We start from the raw sequence: 17,600 nt of genomic DNA, 5'->3' as shown, positions 1-17,600 counted from the left end.
GTCGCTCGACTGATATTGTCCGCCGTAAAGTCGAGAATATTACACCACTACATTCGCCAATTTCCTTCCTAAGAGGAGTTGTAATTACCTAGAACGCGGCGCGGCTCGACTTGCGAACAAATTAATAGCGTAATAATTGCCGCTGAATTAATACCGGTGCTAATGAAGTACGTGCGGTTTCCGCCTGCTGCATGTTTAAGTAAGTAATTAATGTCTCTTAGGTCCTTTAATTATGCGATCAAAGATTCAGCGCGATAATTATTACGTAGACATAGAGAGGAGCTAAGTTTTTGGAGCTGAAACGCAGGACGACAGTCAATTACAGGTATCTTACTTCACCAGGGACGGAAGGAAATACCGGCATTTGTACACGCGACATTATTCTGCTCTGGAGAAGACAAAGAAAAGCAGGAACAAAATTAGACTTTTGTTTTTATAAACGAGCCATGTTCACAGCTATACATACATGTAAACGGCTCTTACGTGTTTACTTACAATTTTTACAAACTGTATGTAGACTTAGAAAAAATTATGATGTTAACTTTTATATACACGCATCGGCTATGAAACATATAGTTAACAACATGTATACAGAAATGTGAATAACTTTAGGCCGGACTATTACGAAACGTGAATGACTTGCACTAAAGGTGAACAGTTTATTGAAAACAGTAGAATTTAGGATCCGATATTGCAGTGCCAATGTTTGTAAGAAATATGATGCACTGTTCCTTCTGACATATATGCGACGTCTTAACAGGAGCTATGAAATACAGGAAATGTACTCGTAGCTGCGAATACAGGCAACCTCCAACTGTAGAATGGAATGGCGGCATTGAAAACTTGTGCCGGATCATACTCGAACCCTGATTTCCCACCTGTCACGAGCAGTCGCCTTAACAACTTCCGCTATCCCGCACGCTTTACGGCTAGACCCAAACTTCCATATATCGCAGTCCATGTCTCATTAACCTGCAAGCTTACATTTCCTGTAATTCCCACACAGGGTGAGAGGCACCCACATGCCTTGCTCATACTGTGGCATCAAGCAGTCAGGCCTGCAAGATGAGTGGTCTGCCAAGCGAGTGGATTCATTCTTATCCGTCGAGTAACATGAACTCTAGTACTCACAATAAAGTTACAAATTATCCTCCTGTATGAATAATGCGCAACGGAAACGCACATATGACTATCAGTAATTTACAGAACTCTGACTGTTCACTACGTACTGGCAATACCACATTTTCTTTTTTTATTTAACGGCTTTTATCAACACGTGGCCATCGCACTGAATATGAGTGGCGCACACATTATAAATTCTGGATATCATGACAACATACAATTCGAAGGAAAAGGCCACCAATCTTTTTCTTCTCACTATCTTATTTATTCCGTTAAATTCTATAACCTAAACACACAAATTCTATAACCTACAACAATAACACATGAGAAATTCCGCCCAGTGGGCATGGCTTTACATTGGTGATTCTCTATCTTATGGTCTCGTAATTATTCAACGCTACAGTGCACTTCCTGGATAGGATGGTGGATCTTTTTGCTGTATCTCACACTTCGACTCTCACAACCATCATCACGAAACTTTCCTCCAGACCGAGCGGTACAAAAGGAACACGCATAACCCACTACCTCTGCAACTACCTAGCTACTCTCCCATGCAAACCACACATACCCAAATTACATGACATACACCACACTACAACCTGGAATACAACACAATAAATAATCACTTTCAGCTTTCCCACTTCAATTAGTATTTATCCCAGTTTCACACGACACTGCCCCACTTCGTAATTCTTCTTTCCTACTATGAACTCTAGAGATATATGCACGTCTTCCTGTGCAATGCAAGCCAAGTGGCGTTGCTGGATAGACGGCTGACTCACCTTGCTTCTCTCTCAGAGTATTATAGTTTGAATCAAGCGTCACACGGAAACATAACATGCAAAGTAATATTAAGAGCATATTCATCACACACGCGGGTCCTCAACTGATACTATGGACGAGTACTTCTCTTTATCCTTTGTCTCATACACAGATTGAGACTCATACAGTACTCACCATGTGGAAGTACTCGTCTCTAATTTCAAGTCCTGCACACGCCATTCCTTAAATATTTCAACTTATAGTACACACGCTAGTAATTCAGCTTAACTTAAGCACACGGAAGTATTTCAACTTATTGCTACACATGGTTTCATTGTGACCGTTGGTCACTTCCGAAGATTACTGCGATCCCATTAATATTACCTGCCTGACATTTAATTCTCCCCACAAAAGTTCCTGAAGTAGAGAAATTATTATTTCAAACTACTCTTAAATATTCCACATGCATACCATGTCTCCACTCTTTTGTCTTTACGGAGCACACCTAAGACAGGTCTTAACAGCATAAGATCCAGCGGCAGAGTGCCGAAACATGGCCGTTCTTCAGGTCCTCTCGCACCTCTGCCAAAATGGGGGAGCACCTTGCTACCGTATTGGTCAGCCACATTTCAGGCGCTCAAAGCTCAGGTAAATTTCATCTCTTTGGTCCCACCAAAGGTGGCCAAAGGATCGTCTCAAAGATGATCATCTATTCACATTCACTATCTGCGGTTAGCAGACGAACATACATTCATTCATTTCACAGATCTCACCAAACTGGATGTAGGGATTTATTTTGTGTGAGTGCACATGTGATCAATTAAATAAATAAATTGTCATTCTTTCCCACACTGGTATCCGGCTTCGCTGTATTAATTGAAATTGAGTTATTATTAGAAAAAATATGTTGTTCTGACAAGAATAACGAAGAATGTTGTACCTATTTTCAATGTCGGGCGGTACTGTACCCTTTCAAGGGAAGTCATTTAGCTGAAAGTCGCTATCCTGGTATGGACGGATGAATACGATACTGCAGAGCCTGTATTTGTAAGAAGTGCACTGCAATGTTTCTTCGTACATATATGCATGTGTGCATATCCGAGACACGGGCATTGCAGTATCGTATTTATCCGCCGATACCAGGATAACGACTTTTGTTCAAACGTCTCCCCTGTATGGGAATTACAGTAAGTGTACGAATGCAGGATAATAACACATTGACGATGAAAGATGGTAGTTTGGGCCTGGCCATGAAGCGTGCACGGATAGCCGAAATGGTTAAGGAGAGTGCTCGTGATAAGCAGGAAATCGGGTTTCGAGTCCTGGTCTGGCACAATTTTTCAGTGACGCTGAGGTTGCCCGTATTCGGAACTGCGAATACATTTCCAGTAAAATTTAGGTTAACATTTCAAAAAGCAAACTTTTGCTGTACAGAGGAGAATCATTACTTTGAGGTAAGTACTCTTGGGCTCTTTGCGGAATGTCAGTATTGACAAATGAACATTTGTAGTGGGATGTGAATGTGCACGGAAGTCAGTAAATGGTATCAACGATTTTCAGCGGACGCGTGACAAAGAGAAAATTGGTATTCTACTCGTTTTCGGAGAAAGCAGAAGAGACCTGAAGAGAGCAGTTGAGTTGTGCATAAAGAGGTATCCTACAGACGGTGTCCAACAACAATGACAATTCAGCGAATGTTCAAAATAATTTATTATTTTAAAGGAACTGGGAATGCTACACAGAGCTTAAAGGAGGAGCCTGCAACGAATGGAGTGGACGAAATAAATGTTGGTTCCGGAGAAACTGCGAGTGGCTTTCGAATACGTGCAGCATTTGCTGAATTTTGCACACTTAAGCTTCCACCCGTACCACCTGTGCTGCATCATTAGAATAGCTGATTATTTCTTCCCGGGCTCTGAGCACTATGGGACTTAACATCTATGGTCATCAGTCCCCTAGAACTTAGAACTACTTAAACCTAACTAACCTAAGGACATCACACAACACCCAGTCATCACGAGGCAGAGAAAATCCCTGACCCCGCCGGGAATCGAATCCGGGAAGCCGGGCGCGGGAAGCGAGAACGCTACCGAACGACCACGAGCTGCGGGCCGATTATTTCTTCATATCTGTAGGTTGACAATGATTTGCTGCATTGTCATAACTTGCATTAGATTGTCTTTTTATTTCGTCTCTTTCGCTACTTCACGCTTTTGCCTGTGTGGCAGTTTTCAAGTGTACGGTATAAACGGATATATTTAAGTCAAAACTTACCACCCACCTGCACTGTATCAATGCGTGCCCAACAAGTTTTGACTGTGACCAAAAAATTTCCATTTGAGACGTTATACCATACAGTTTAAAAATGGCTAACAACCGAATCTGATCAACACTGAGAAAGAAAAAATAAAACAATATTATAATCCAAGTTACGACAGCCAGAGCAGCAGTTTATTCCCATTAAAAACAATAGTTCGGCTATGGAATCTGTTGCAACTAAAATATTTGTCAGCAGCAGAAAACGATCTAGGTAGCAGTGACAACAGAAGACTTATTGACGCATTTCGCCTTCTTGAGGAGTCTTCAGAATTCCCACACGAAAAAAAAAAAAAAAAAAATACACGAAACCGATTAGTGGTTTGGTCCTACTTAACACGTGAACGTGGTAAAAACTTTTTTAAAATACTCCAAAAACACCAGTGTGAGGGGGGACTATAAGTTAAGCAATAGCTACAAGTAGCCAAAACGTTTAGTGTGCACCTAAAATGCAAAAGTAAGATCAGTTTGACAAACGTTGCCATAGACTACCAACGAAGAACCAAATTGGTAGTGGAACCGTTAAAGAGACGACGATTTTTACCTTCGGCGAAGCCATGCAGCAATGCTAAGATAGGGTCACACTTTTAATCTTGACACAAACCCTTGTATACAAATTGCAGCGTCCGTGAGTAGACGACCGCATGTGCGATCGCTACATGAGACTGGCAGGCAGGACGCTGCCAACGCAATGGATGGAACCTCCGCTAGGCGACGTTCACATATTTCAAAGTACAGTACATGAGCATAAAGTAAAACATACACTGATGAGCCAAAATGTATTATGACCACCTGATCAGTAGCTTGTTTGTCCGTCTTTAGAACGAAATACATCACCAGTTCTGCTCTTCAGGGATCCGACAGTTTGTTGGTAGGTTTGTGAAGGTAAATGGCATTAGATGTCTACACACACGGTCATGTAATTAGCGTAAATAAAGGGACCGCTCATATGCTTACGCGGTGATGGCGCCTAATAGCGACACAGCTGGGTTCCATAGGATTAATATCAGGCGAATTTGGTCGCCGAGACATCAACGTGTGTTCACCATAATGCTCTTCAGACCACTGTAATACGTTGCTAGCTCCGAGACACGGACGATTATATTGCTGAAAGATGACATCGCGGTCGGGGAAGACACCAAACATGAAGGGATGCAGATGATTTGGCAGCTGTCACAGGGTCTTAGATTACTACCGCAGGTCCCACGCAAGCACACAAGAATGTCTCCCATAGCATAATACTGCCCCACCAGCCTACGTTCGTGGCCCGCTGCACGTTTCGAGTTCCCGTTCACCTTGATGACGGCGTTTGTGGAGACGACCAGCAACTTTGTGTAGGAAGAATGTGATTCACCCGAGAGCCGACACGTTTCCATTGACCGACGGTCGACTCCCGATGGTCCCGTGCACACTGCAATTTCAATTGACGACGTCGTTGGATCAACATGTAAACACGTGGGGATTGTGTGTTGCGGAGCTCCATGTTCAACAATGTACGATGATCGCTGTGCTCCGAAACACGTGTGCCGGCACCAGCATCGTGCTCTTTCGGCAGAGATGTCACAGAGCACCATATATCCCACTTTACAGCGCAGACAGACCTCCGGATCCCACGTTTTGGGAAGCGTCGTGGATATCTAACCATTTAGCACCTAGTAGTGGTTTCACTGAAGTTATACCTCTTTCCGTAGATGCTCACGACAATAGCGCGTGAACACTCGATCATCTTCGCCCTTTACGAGATACTCGTTCACTGTCTGTGCGTAATAATAATCTGTCCTCTGTCGAAGTCGCTTATCTCAATGGATTTCCCCATTTGCAGCCTATGTCTTCTCTACGAACTTTTGCTGCCATGCCACGTACTTCACCAGGTGACATCAAACGTCGCGTTGGGCAGTAGTCATAATGTTTTTTCTTATCAGTGTATGGTGACAAATTAATATCCATGCAAATGAAAAATTGATTTAAAATAGTTGGTAGAAATAAAACAGAAGTAAAAACAATTAAAGAAGAGAAAAAAATATCAAATAGATGGCACCATCTTTTGGTATCAAAAGCAAAGACAAGTTTTCCGTAAGAAATACATGGGCATTACAGCTCGTTTAAAAAAACAGAAATAAAATATATAAAAGATTTCTGTAAAACAAATGTAGACGTAAGTTAACAAATTCATAAGAAGAGTTATGCCAGTCCTCAGTCATACTTTTTGAAAAATTGTTATCACTGAATTATAAAACGCCTGATTTTTGTTAGCTAGTTGGACATTAAGACTTACAACTTTAGTTACACGAGAGTGTTTCGCAATCAGTTCCTTCAGCAAAGACAGTTTTTTGCTTATGGTGCACGATGAAAAATTCGGAGCGGTTCTAGTACAGGTTCTGTGTTTCCGATAGATTTTAAATGCTCAGTGAACGCAAAATTGCTTTTAATTACACCTTTTTTAGTGAGCATATGTCCTTAAATCTCGTTCTGAACATCCAGCCAGTCTGCTCAATGTAAGACATAGAACATTCAGAGGATGTTAATCTGTAGACCCCGGAATGAGAGAATTTGTCTTTACATGGTTGCTCATTGTGTATAAAGTGATACTGGATCTTGTCATGAGTGGTGTAAGCAACTTTAACGTTATAACTCCTGAACAGCCTACCAAGAACGATAGGACAACAAACTTTACTTCTGGAATTAAAAAATTAGTACCTGTTAAACTACCACTTTTCTTTACTTTTTGTTTGTATAGCTTATCGACAATATTTATGTTATAACCATTACTTCTAGCGACGAACTGTAAATTGGTTGTTCGCTGTCAACAGCGGTTGGGGTTATAGGAAGTTCGTATAGGTGATCTGCCATGGCTCTGAAAAAACTCAATTTGTGCTGATATGGATGACATAACGACACATGAGTGATTGCGTCCCTGTTGGTTGGCTTGAGGATGACGCCAAAATTGATTTTGTTATACAAATACATAAGCACTTTTTCTGGACCAATTACGTCACAAGCGAAAGACATTTTAGAAATCAAAGTGTTAAATTCATTTTTACTAAATATATGTGGTCCAAAGGATCATCAATTACAATGAATATATCGTCGACATAACGACAATGAAATACATTTTTGTACGGAGATCGGAAACTTGCGGAAATATTCACATTCTAAACTGTTCACAGAAATGTCAGCCAGACAACCAGCCCCACAGCCAGGCCGTGTGATTGCTTGTACTTGCAATTCTTGAAAGAAAAGTAATTATAGGAAGTTACCAATTAAGAGATCAAGTTAGTTCTGTAGCCTTGTCGGTACTATATTGGCTGTTAGAAGACAGGTTTTTTGGATAATACTGACTGTCTCATGAACAGGAATATTAATGTACAAATTCTGTACATTGGGAGAAGCTCGACAGCACCAATGACGTAAAGACCTCGCCTTGCAGTTTTTGGATTAATTCTTTCCTGTTCTAAGTAGAAAAGTTTGATCTGCATACAAATGCTTTGCGTATTGTTTGCGCCAAAAGCTTCTCTGTGGGTTCGCCCGAATTCGCTATTCCATTCACAATACGGTCGGAGGATATATATAAAAATTTGTCTTTTGCTATAGAACTGTCTTTACGAATGAGTCGAGCATTACGAACCAAGGAAAGCTGAGTGTACGAAACATGTATTATTAGAAAATGGTTCAAATGGCTCTGAGCACTATGGGACTCAACTGCTGAGGTCATTAGTCCCCTAGAACTTAGAACTAGTTAAACCTAACTAACCTAAGGACATCACAAACATCCATGCCCGAGGCAGGATTCGAACCTGCGACCGTAGCGGTCTTGCGGTTCCAGACTGCAGCGCCTTTAACCGCACGGCCACTTCGGCCGGCTCATGTATTATTAGACTACAGTTGAATCCACACTAGCTGAAGTGTCTTGTGCATCAAATACAGAGAATTGTGAACGTTATTGCCGAAAAATGACACCTCCACAACTAGTATGAAACAGATTCAAAAGTCTGATTACTTTAAAAATTTGACGTTGAGCATGTAAGCGAGAAAAAATTTAGAACAAGTTTGATATTTTGTTTACAGTTTGTTAGAAGTCACTATGTACTCTCGTTATCAAATACTGGGTGAATTTAATCATGGCAATTCACGCTCCGTTTGAAGCAAAAGATAGTTTTTCTCACATCTCAACGTTTATGGCGTCACATCTCCTGAACTACGAGTCATACAATGATGTAATTTCCCAGGTAAATTCAGTGCTATATGTAGATACTGTCTACAAATTGTGTTTCGAATTGGATTAGTACAACAGTTTTAATGTATTAAAACTTGAGGCCTGATACTGAAGTTTTACTGCATGAACAGCGAAAATATCCTGAGCCATAAACTGTTTTCTTTCATTATTTTGTGTGTGTGCGTGGGGGGAGGATTTCAGCGAGATAAAGTTTCGAAAAGGTTTGAAGTTAGGTATAAAGTTTGTTGGAAGTTGCTATGTGGTCTCATTTTCAAATACTTAGATGAATATACTCTGAGTAATTTGCATGCCGCGAATTACGCTACCTCGAGACATATACATAGTTTCTAACTGTAATACTTGACTCAGTATTATAAAGAGTTTAGCATAAAATTACACATTTTAATGAGTAGATTGTGACAACATTTCAGATTTTTAAAATTCGGTCTATAATCCAAGAATTTTCCGGAAGAAAGGCTAGAAGGACAAAATGGTTATTTGACACAGGGCAATTTAAATACTTACTTTTAATATATTTGAATAACAGTCTAATTCTAATATATATTTTAATAGAATAGGTATTACTATTAAGTACAGGTATTTTAACATATGTTTTTAATGTGGAAAATAATACTTCTCAGAAACATTTGTAGGACCTTTTCCTATAAATGAGCGTCAGTAGGTTAAAATGAGCAAACATTTCTTTCATCAAATGTTATTTTAACCCTCGAAACACATTAAAACAAAGCAGTAATATTATTCTTAATAATACCTACGAACAAGAAACCTTCCGAAAGGCACGCGTTGTACATTTGTTGTAAGACTGTCGTCGTTTCCTACCCATTACTACTATTGCACAACCCCGCAGATTTTTTCCTAATGTAAACAGAACGCTAACTGCCGGTGCTGCAAGTAAGCTGGCCTACACATAAGCACTCGCAGCGCTAAACTGAGTGAGGAGTGCTACGCGAGCGCGCGCACACACATACACACACATCAAGAAACAGTGGCCTAACATCTAGCACTGAGATGCTGAAACAAAACTTTGGTAGAATTTCTACGTAACCCGATGATTAATTTTAAACAATTACCCGAAAATGGCAAATAGACCTATGGACTCTTTTTCCGGAAATCGCCTCAATTACATGACATACTGAAAATTAAATTTCTTGCCGCTAGAAGCCACTAGACAAGAAAACTGCAGCTGATAATGTGAACCGCCTCAGTTGTTTAGTAACAATGCGCATGCTTGTTTTTAGATGTCATCCATTCACCTCCCGTCGGTTCGTCCTCTCGGCCTTTCCTTACCTCTTGGAATCCAGCAAAGGAGTTCCCTGGTTCATATGCCATCCAGTTTCCTGGCTCAACGCACCCACATCTCAATTTCATGCACGTAACAGCCCATAATTACGTCTACCACCCAGTTTGTTTCTTGAGCCTTTTCTTTGTTCTCACTGCCTCTCTTAGTAATTCGAAATACGCACTCTCCTCTGCCGATGAACAACATTCAGTTTCTGAATCGTTTTCCCATTAAACGTCTTTGTGAAATAAAATAAATTAGACTCGTAATAACTATCGCAGCTGCTGTGTTTTAGAATGCTTTATCGTCAATATCGCTTAATTTCTTTGGAAACCACCAGGTGACAGCGACACAATACAGTATATAAAGCAGGGAGTAATATCAGGGCTGATGTCGCTATTAACAGTAACCAGCCTGCAAAGTTACACTGACACATCATATTGCTCAGATTAGAATCTCCTCTTGACTTTGAGATACAAATTTTCTTTTATCCGATATTATGAAAAACTCTATTTGTTTCTTCCTATACATACGGACATGTTTCGACACCTAAGTGTCATCTTCTGTGGGTCAAATTTATTTCTGTTTAGGAGTACAGTTTCTGATCGTTTATCTATTGAAGGCCTAACTATTGTAACATGCACATTTTGTTTGGTCTGTTTCGACTGCTCACCTGAAAATACACTGCTAATGAAGAGGCATTTCTACAGATTGGTTTTTTGTTCTCTTTTTTGTCGTTTTGACAGCATGTCTTCTAAAGATTTGTCATGAAGAAAATTTGTGTATTTTTAAGTACTTTTCAGTGAATAGTGATTATCTACACTGGTGAGCCAAAACATTATGACCACCAGCTCAATGGCTTGTTTGTCCGTCTTTGAAACGATATAAATCACTGATTCAGCATATCACGTATCTAACAGTTTGTTGGTAGATTTGTGGAGTTACGTACCATGAGATGTCTACGCAAAGGTCATGTAATTCGCGTAAATAGTGGGCCGCTGATTTGCGTACGCGGTAATGGCGCCCGATAGTGAACAAGACGGGATCCATAGGATTTACATCAGGCGAATTTGGTCATCGAGACATCAACGTGAGTTCACTATACTGCTCCTCATACCACCGTAACACGGTTCTGGCTCCGAGACACGGACAATTACACCGCTGAAAGATGACACCGCCAATGTGGGAGACATAAAGCATGAAGGGATGTAGGTGCTTCGTAGCCGTCACCCTGTCTTCGATTACTACCACAGGTCCCATCCAAGCTCAGGAGAATGTCTCCCATATCATAATACGTCTCCCACCAGCCTGCGTTCGTGGCATGCTGCACGTTTCGAGCCGCCGTTCATTACGATGACGGCGTTTGTGGAGACGACCAGCAACCTAGCGCAGCAAAAATGTGGTTACCCGAAGAGCCGAGACGTTTGCATTGATCGACGGTCGAATCCCCATGGTCTCGCGCCCACTGCAGTCGTAAATGACAGTGTCGTTGAGTCAACATGTGAGCACGTAGGGGTGGTATGTTGCGGAGCTCCATGTTCAACAATGTACGATGAACAGTGTGTTCCAAAACACTTATGCCTGCACCAGCATCGTGCTCTTTCGGCAAAGATATTACACTTCACCTATCCTTCTTTACAGAGCAGACCAGTCTCCGGACCCCACGTTCTGCGAAGAGTCGTGGACATCCAACCATTTAGCGCCTAGTGATAATTTCACTGTCGTTCTACCTCTTTCTGTAGATGCTCACGACAGTAGTACGGGAATATTCGATCAGCTTCGCCGTTTTCGAGATACTCGTTCACAGAATCTGCGTAATAACAATCTGTCCTATGTCAAAGTCGCTTATCTCCATGGATTTCCCCGTTTGCAGCCCATGTCTTCGCTAGGGTGATCGCCCATCCTGGTCTGCTCCGCTTACATACTTTTGTTGCCACGTCACGTGCTCACACCGCCACCAGGCGGTATTCCAGTGCACAGTGGTCATAATGTTTTAGCTTATGAGTGTATCTTACTATACTTACATTGTGTAAGTCCTGTTGTGTATCTATTGCGGATATCTCTTTCTACCGCATACTGTTTTCACACGGTTTCTAATATAAGGTCACTCTCACCTTTACTTAATACGTAATTTCCACCAAACGTGACTTGTGCAAACACTTCTGTCTCCACAATCACTGACTCACTGAGAGATACTAGGTTTTGTCGCTCTTCATTTGTTCATCGTATGCCTTACGTTCAGTGTGGCGCTAATTTTGAATGTCTCGTGAGAACTATGGTGCTGTCTCTGTTGTGTGTGTGTATGTGTGTGTGTGTGTGTGTGTGTGTGTGTGTGTGAGTGCAAAATGAGAGAAAGAGAGATAAATGGATATCAACGCTGAGAGGGAGAGAGAAAGAGTGAGAGAGAGAGAGAGAGAGAGAGAGAGAGAGAGGAGAGATAGGGAGAGAGAGAGAGAGAGAGAGAGAGAGAGAGAGAGGGGGGAGGGGGTGGAAGGGAGGGAGGGAGAGAGAGAGCTTGAAAGAGTGGGATGGGGGAATTAACAAAACATATGTTTTTGTTTGTTGACGGATTCTATGTGAGAGTCTTCCTATAGTTCATTGAGTGTTCCTAACAGTGTTTTGTAGCACAGTGTTAGATTTTCACTCAATACCTTCTCTCCTTGTATCATTGCTTTTCGTATGTGATAGTTCTTCTCTATTACGAGTTTTTGGTAAACGCTATTGCTTCTTCTGAAGGCCTTAAGATCAGACTCAATGTTGTCTGGATGTTTTTTTTTCAGTCCCCTAGAACTTAGAACTACTTGAACCTAGCCAACCTAAGGACATCACACACATCCACGCCCGAGGCAGGATTCGAACCTGCGACCGTAGCGGTCGCGCGGTTCCAGACTGAAGTGCCTAGAACCGCTCGGCCACAACCGCCGGCCAGAATTTGTCTGTGGAAGTGTTCTTAATGTTTCCGTTTTTCTGTATTATGTTGTTTGTGAGGAATGATATTTGTAGTCCTTGTTTCTTCAAGATGTTTCCCACCTTGTTGACGTTTCTGTCGCTGTATGTTAGTATTTGCCATGCTATATTCTTTCCAAAATTTTCCTGGTCCCTGTGTTTCTCTAGTGTTTGTGATGGTGGTTAGACGTAGTAGCGGGTAATTTCTTCATGATTTGTTCTTTTTCAATTTGCTTTTTTATTTTGCTGTTCAGATTGTTTTGTTGCAACCCATGTTCTGAGGTCACGTTGTGATTTGCAGGTCGAGTGTAGAGTGGGTGTGAGTGGTTCAGTGCATGTCCAGAGGGTCAGTGGTGCAGCAGTTTCTGTAATAAATCTGTTTAGGTTGCAGGGTGCACGAAAGTAAAGTATCATCAGAGCTGCAGTAAACGGCCGGGCACAAGCGCACGCGCTGTGAGTCATGACGCCGCCGCTGCAGGTCAGTGCCACGGTCGCACGCTGCGCTGACAGTGACATCAGGGCTGCCCAGACATTCCGCTATTGCCTAGTATGCCTCGCACCTCAGAGCTCTCGAAGGCAGCGCGTCATGCATTCAGTTGGAGGTAGCCGACTGTAGACCAAGATGTCGGCTGTTTTGAAGACTAGATCCTAGTAACCACCATGGGTCGACCAAGACTGCAGCAGACCCTCACTAATCTGCCAGGAGGCTGCTCAGATGTGCCTCTCCTGGTCGGTATGAAGATGGCAGCTTGCAGGTCATCTATGATGACTTTGTAGACAGTAACAGAAGATCACGGCTGTAGTAAGCGTCAGGTTGGCTGCCTCCCGGTGATGAAGTCAGTAATCGTGTAGCAGGCTGGTTATCATCACTGAAACTCAGTAGACCGTCATTCTCTCTGATTCCAGTGACACTGACAGAATGGCAACGCGGCAGAATATGTTCTTGAGGTCTGAAAAGTCTCTCTGTTTAAAGAATCGAATCCCCACCGATGACGTGGTGGCTGTGAGTGTATGAGCGCATTTTGTTTTGGTGGTGAAGTTAGATAGTATTACCTCACAATGCCTTGTTAAGTAGCACAGCAGCACTTGCATTTCTATCTGCCCTGTTATGTGCTCTGCTGCATTGGTGGCATGCCTTGTTGACATACCAATTAGCACATCAGCCCAGCACTAATGAATTCTACAATGTTATTTATAATCCGTCTTGATTGCAAAAATGTTTATTCACATGACCGGTTTCGGTTCCTCTAGAACCGTCTTCAGATCCGAAACGATAATGATACTAATTTACTATTTCACAAATGCAAACCTTTTTCATCCTATCCGATCAACATCAAATGTACCAGATCGTACCCGCAATTTCGGTTACAGGAGTAACCTGTCCACACACAGCAACCTTCACAAGCTGCGTCACATAAAATTGGTTGGCAGAATGCACGTCATCAGTATTAATTATAAAACTATTACCGACAGGTGGCGCCTGTGTGTGGACGGGTTACTCCTGTAACCGAAATTGCAGGTACGTTCTGGTACATTTGATGTTTATCGGATAGGATGAAAAAGGTTTGCATTTGTGAAATAGTAAATTAGTATCATTATCGTTTCAGATCTGAAGATGGTTCTAGAGGAACCGAAACCGGTCATGTGAATAAACATTGTTGCAATCAAGACGGATTATAAGTAACATTGTATAACCAGTGATTGCGGTATCCCATCAGACATTATGTCTGTTTTTGCAGACTAATCAATTCTGTTCCAATACTGCCTGGCAGATCTTTAACAAAACCTTAAACCTGCACAATAAAATTATTCTGCTGCATGATTGTTTATTATTTATATGTGGCACCAAATCTCTATGGCTATATGGTACATTGTGTTTAGTTCCTGTGTGTAGCTGCATTTGTCCTAAGGAAGTCTATTGAGTCTGTGGTGCATGTATCTGAAACTTGAGAGTTTATACCTGGAATTGATTGAATGGTCGTTGTGAATGGTTGTACTTGTGCGTGTAGGTGTTCTAAATATTCCAAATTTATGTTTGTGTGTAGTGATGTCTCAAAAATTAAGTTACATGTTTGTTTCTGTTTTAATGATGAATATTACTTTTTGGTGGACAATGTTTATGTCACTATGCACTTGTTATATCTGGGTATCTGTTTCGACTCTCAAGCAAATAACGTTGTCCACATAATACACTCCTGGAAATGGAAAAAAGAACACATTGACACCGGTGTGTCAGACCCACCATACTTGCTCCGGACACTGCGAGAGGGCTGTACAAGCAATGATCACACGCACGGCACAGCGGACACACCAGGACCCGCGGTGTTGGCCGTCGAATGGCGCTAGCTACGCAGCATTTGTGCACCGCCGCCGTCAGTGTCAGCCAGTTTGCCGTGGCATACGGAGCTCCATCGCAGTCTTTAACACTGGTAGCATGCCGCGACAGCGTGGACGTGAACCGTATGTGCAGTTGACGGACTTTGAGCGAGGGCGTATAGTGGGCATGCGGGAGGCCAGGTGGACGTACCGCCGAATTGCTCAACACGTGGGGCGTGAGGTCTCCACAGTACATCGATGTTGTCGCCAGTGGTCGGCGGAAGGTGCACGTGCCCGTCGACCTGGGACCGGACCGCAGCGACGCACGGATGCACGCCAAGACCGTAGGATCCTACGCAGTGCCGTAGGGGACCGCACCGCCACTTCCCAGCAAATTAGGGACACTGTTGCTCCTGGGGTATCGGCGAGGACCATTCGCAACCGTCTCCATGAAGCTGGGCTACGGTCCCGCACACCGTTAGGCCGTCTTCCGCTCACGCCCCAACATCGTGCAGCCCGCCTCCAGTGGTGTCGCGACAGGCGTGAATGGAGGGACGAATGGAGACGTGTCGTCTTCAGCGATGAGAGTCGCTTCTGCCTTGGTGCCAATGATGGTCGTATGCGTGTTTGGCGCCGTGCAGGTGAGCGCCACAATCAGGACTGCATACGACCGAGGCACACAGGGCCAACACCCGGCATCATGGTGTGGGGAGCGATCTCCTACACTGGCCGTACACCACTGGTGATCGTCGAGGGGACACTGAATAGTGCACGGTACATCCAAACCGTCATCGAACCCATCGTTCTACCATTCCTAGACCGGCAAGGGAACTTGCTGTTCCAACAGGACAATGCACGTCCGCATGTATCCCGTGCCACCCAACGTGCTCTAGAAGGTGTAAGTCAACTACCCTGGCCAGCAAGATCTCCGGATCTGTCCCCCATTGAGCATGTTTGGGACTGGATGAAGCGTCGTCTCACGCGGTCTGCACGTCCAGCACGAACGCTGGTCCAACTGAGGCGCCAGGTGGAAATGGCATGGCAAGCCGTTCCACAGGACTACATCCAGCATCTCTACGATCGTCTCCATGGGAGAATAGCAGCCTGCATTGCTGCGAAAGGTGGATATACACTGTACTAGTGCCAACATTGTGCATGCTCTGTTGCCTGTGTCTATGTGCCTGTGGTTCTGTCAGTGTGATCATGTGATGTATCTGACCCCAGGAATGTGTCAATAAAGTTTCCCCTTCCTGGGACAATGAATTCACGGTGTTCTTATTTCAATATCCAGGAGTGTAGTACCAGTATGTAACCTTGTATTGTTTTGGGTGTATAATATCATTGAATATTTTGTTTCCAATGTGATTCAGAAATATGTCTCCAAGTAGACCACTAATGGGTGAGCCCATGTGGATATAATACCTTCTGAAAATGAAGTAGTGGTGTTCTGTTATAATCTTTGGGATGGTTTGAGTTTCACCTACATATGCATTTGCTGTGTTCCCATGTTTCTGCAGCTGTTATTTAGTAATGCAAATAGTTTTTTTTACCGGAGAATTTGTGCACATGGATGTGATGTCAAACGATATCAGGTTTACTGTTGATCGTATGTTTATGGCTTTCATCTTTTCTATCAGTTTGTTGGTGTTTTTTAGGTTTCTGTTGCTTGTAACAGGGTACAATTTCTGTAGTGCTGTATGTATGTGTCTAGCTAGGTCGTAAGATTATGCATTTTTGAAGGTAATGTATAACATACCCTGCACATATAAAACACACCTCGAGTTAGCTAATCTCATAAAACACATCAGCCCATTTTGATGATGTCACACAAGAGTTCAAATCATACACAGATACAGCAATGAAAAGAAAGAAATAATCACAAAACAAAGGACTGAATGGCCTCATAAAATCCCCCAACAGATGACTAAATAAGATAGAATGAGTGCCAGACAAAAGTTTCGTGACAGACGTTTGATTTAACTGACACAGAATTAATAAAGCAAGAAACAGATTTATTTGAAATGAGGCCAAAGCACAAACATGTCACACAAAATAAAAGAATACATAGCAAAACGAGAAGAAAAGATGGAAAACCCAAATTTTAATGCTAACTTGACAAGGGAACTGATAACATAAGAGAAAAACATATAACGATGGACAATAGACCTACATCAATTCGAAAACAAAAACAATGGAAGAAACACATCCAGAAAACTTAGCAAAAAACGACAAAAACAGAATGAAATTGTCATGCAGGCAGATAAAGAAAGTAACCTGGTCATTATGAGTGAGACAGAATACATCAATGAAACACAAGAATTCATAAACAGAACAACATGATTAAATTTATCAGTGATTCCACCATGAGATATCAAAGAAACACACAGAACGTTCTAAAAATCCTCAAAATCAACATCATAAAAGCTAGAGCTAAGTACAAGACACAAAAGAATCACATAGCACTCAGTCCAGATAATTTAACAAAAATAGATAAACACAACTGCCCAGTTAGGCTGGTAATTAAGTCAAATATGTGCCATCTTACCACCTAGCTAGACATACACATACAGTACTACAGAAGCTGTACACTTTCACAAACAGCAGACACCTACAAAACATCAACAG

The sequence above is a fragment of the Schistocerca nitens genome, chromosome 5 (assembly GCF_023898315.1).
Source record: "Schistocerca nitens isolate TAMUIC-IGC-003100 chromosome 5, iqSchNite1.1, whole genome shotgun sequence".
Lineage (NCBI taxonomy): Eukaryota > Metazoa > Arthropoda > Insecta > Orthoptera > Acrididae > Schistocerca > Schistocerca nitens.
This window is presented reverse-complemented; position numbering follows the sequence as displayed.